Genomic DNA, 3766 nt, shown 5'->3' on the forward strand with positions numbered 1-3766 from the left:
ACATAAATATCATGGAGGCTATGTTGATTTTGTTTCAACTAAATGCATGAAAATGTGCCAAGTCAAGCCACTTAAATCATTCAAAGGAGGATATTGTAGCGACCAGACCTCAAACAGTCTGATCTTTGTGCTCCGGTGTCATCCCTGGATCAGTAATTCTGACACCACACAGTACTCGGAGGATTTATAGCAGAGTAGCAATCACACACTTATTACATCGAGTGTCTCAAAAGAGAACTATTACAATAAATATGGCTTAAGGCCATCTAATAATAATAACAGTGGAAGGCTTGGAAGATAAGTGAGTCCATCAACTCCAACGGCATCACTGAGTATAGAACCACGACCTAAAACTCCTTAATCGTCGTCTGAAAAGTCTGCAACATTAATGTTGTAGCCCGAAAACGGGTCAGCACATGGAATATGCTGGCAACGTAACACATAGAGAGTAATAGAATGTAACAGCTATACTATATGCATATTTGGCTGGTGGAAAGCTCTATGGTTACAGTTTTGCATAAAGCCAATTTTTCCCTACTTCAAAAAGGAATAAATTTAATTACTATCATGGTGGTGGTTAAACATTGAGAATGGTTGACAGCATTCTCAATCCCAATTAAGCATCATCATTAACCCAACAACATTAATTTTAGAGTAACATGTTGAGATTCACATGATAATCCAGATACTAGATACTGAAGATGTCCATAACCGGGGACATGGCTAATCATGATTAGTTTGTTACACTCTGCAGAGGTTTGCGCACTTTTCCCCACAAGACTCGATCGCCTCCGTTGGATTTCTCGCACTACATGGTGTTTGAGAAACGGATGACCGAGACACAGTCTTTCAGAAGCGCTAGCACCTTACGATGGATAGACCGGTACACCTACTTTCCCCTACATCTGCTAGTCTACCCTGTAAGAGTTCGCACGACTTAATCAACTATGCCAGAGTCCATAATGGCTTGTGGCTGCACACGGAAGTTTCTAGTTTGAAAAAATCTCATGATCCCTTTCAGCCTGGGTGGCGGTCCAAAAGAAAACAGGCATGTCCTGGAATACCCAGGTGTCTCAATCCACCCAAATGTGTGGTTAAGTTGCCACCTTAGATAAACCATTAATTATCAATCTCACATCTGTCATGGATATCACTCACCCAATCCACGTCTACTAGCATAGCATGTCATAATAAGCAAACGTAGAAGTAACTCCCAAAGGTTTGATAATAAATAGGTAATAGGTACTACCTCATCTACTTCCCATCCCACAGTTTAATTAGATCCTAATCATGCAATGTGTGAAGATTGATCTAATGCAAAAAAAACTGGGTTGTAGAAAAGGTATGATCAAAGTGTTACTTGCCTTGCTGATGATCCGTGAAACCTAACGATTCGAAGTAACAGGCGGCGCACTCCCGGTACTCTATCGCAGGCAAACAAACAAGCATACAATAAGTACTCATCTAATGCACAGGTAAAACTCAAATAAGAGATCTAACCAGAAGGTTCAACTTAAGAACTCCGGTTGGCAAAAAGAATCAAATCGAACGAAGCAAAGAAAGTCAAACGGCGAAAGAAAACAACTTCATTCTAGTAATCTGAACCTAAGTCAAATTTTACAGTAGCAAAAACTTGTTTAAGTTGATTATTCGGATAGAGGGTTTCGAGACGAAACTCCAGGCGCTTGAATCGCCTGATTCCGATAGACGAGCGAAAAGTTAAACTAAAACGAAAATTGGATCAGAAATCGCGATCAGAAAATAACCGCGGAAAAATCCGACGAAAAAGAAAAACGACGAACGGATTTTTTTTTAAAAAATGGCACTGGTTTCGAGGTGCGGCGAACCTCGGCGACGCGCGGCTCCGGCGGATCGGCGGCGGGGCGGCGGCGGCGGCTGGCGGCGGCGACGGCTGGCGGCGGCGGCTGGCGGCTAGGGTTAGGGTTCAGGCGGCGGCTGCTGGTGGGCTGGCTCGGGCCCGAGGCGCGGCTTATAAAGCCCCCCGATCGGCAGAGTTCTGGCCGGTTACGGCCCGTAGTCGGTTGCGTTTTTTTCACTCGGAAGAAAAATAAAAAGAAATACTAAACGGACTCCAAAAATCCCGCAATAAATTTTCCCGGGCTTCTACATTCAAGCCCGACAAAGTGAACATTTATTTGGGCCCTAAATGCAATTTTGAAAAACGCGCATTTTTCCTAATTCAAATAAAAACAACAAAAAAACTCCGAAATAAAACTATTTGATTTTTTTATTAAATCCTCAATATTTCTATATTTTGGGAAAGTCATTTTATTCCCTCTCTCATATTTTTGTAATGGAAATAATTGATGATAAAATAAATAAAATCAAATGATCCTATTCTCAAAATTTGAGAAAAACTCAAATATGAAAATAACGAAATCCCCAACTCTCTCCGTGGGTCCTTGAGTTGCTTAGAATTTTCTAGGATCAAAACCCAAAGCAAATAAAATATGATATGCATGATGATCTAATGTATAACATTCCAAATTGAAAATTTGGGATGTTACAAACCTACCCCCCTTAAGATGAATCTCGCCCTCGAGATTCGGGTTGGCTAGAAAATAGGTGAGGGTGGTCTTTGAGCAAATCTTCCTCTCGTTCCCAGGTGGCTTCATCCTCCGTGTGGTGGCTCCACTGAACCTTGCAAAACTTGATAACTTTGCTGCGAGTAACTCAGCTGGCAAACTCGAGGATCTTAACTGGTTTCTCCTTGTAGGCCAAATCGTTATCCAACTGAATAGTTTCCAAAGGCACTGTGTGTCAACCGTCTCCGCGTGACACTTCTTTAACTGAGAAACATGGAACACATCATGAATTCCTGACAATCCTTCGGGCAATTTCAACTTGTAGGCCACTTCTCCCATACGCTCCAAAATTCGATATGGTCCTACAAATCGTGGCGCTAACTTCCCTTTAACTCCAAAACGCTTTGTTCCCCGAAGTGGAGATACTCGAAGATAAGCTCTATCTCCAACTTCGTAAGCTGTCTCCTTGCGTTTAGAATCTGCATAACTCTTCTGTCTAGACTGGGCTACCTTGAGCCTATCACGAATCAACTTCACCTTCTGTTCAGACTCCTTAGTCAAGTCAGGTCCAAACAACTGGCGGTCTCCAACTTCGTCCCACGACAATGGTGTCCTGCACCTCCTTCCGTACAAAGCTTCGAAAGGGGCCATCTTCAAACTGGTTTGGTAACTGTTGTTGTAAGAGAACTCTACATATGGCAAAATATCGTCCCAACTAGATCCATAATCTAGCGCACAAGCTCTCAGCATATCCTCCAAAATCTGATTGACTCTCTCGGTCTGTCCATCTGTCTGCGGATGAAAAGCTATACTGAATTCTAGCCTGGTTCCCAAAGTTTCGTGCAACTGCTTCCAGAACTTTGAGGTAAACTGGGTTCCTCTATCTGATACGATACTCCTCGGAACTCCATGCAGACATACTATTCTGGTCATGTATATTTTTGCCAACTTAGCACTGGTATAAGTGGTCTTTACTGGGATGAAATGAGCTACTTTCGTCAATCGATCGACTACAACCCAAATCGAGTCATAGCCTGAATGAGTCCTGGGCAATCCCATGATAAAATCCATGCCTAACTTATCCCACTTCCATTCGGGTATCGGCAATGGTTGTAACAATCCTGCTGGCTTCTGATGCTCTGCCTTTACTCTCTGGCATACCTCACAAACTGCTACATACTCTGCTATTTCCTTCTTCATTTCGGTCCACCAGAAAATAT

The sequence above is a fragment of the Triticum aestivum genome, chromosome 7A (genome assembly GCF_018294505.1).
Source record: "Triticum aestivum cultivar Chinese Spring chromosome 7A, IWGSC CS RefSeq v2.1, whole genome shotgun sequence".
Taxonomy (NCBI): Eukaryota; Viridiplantae; Streptophyta; class Magnoliopsida; order Poales; family Poaceae; genus Triticum; species Triticum aestivum.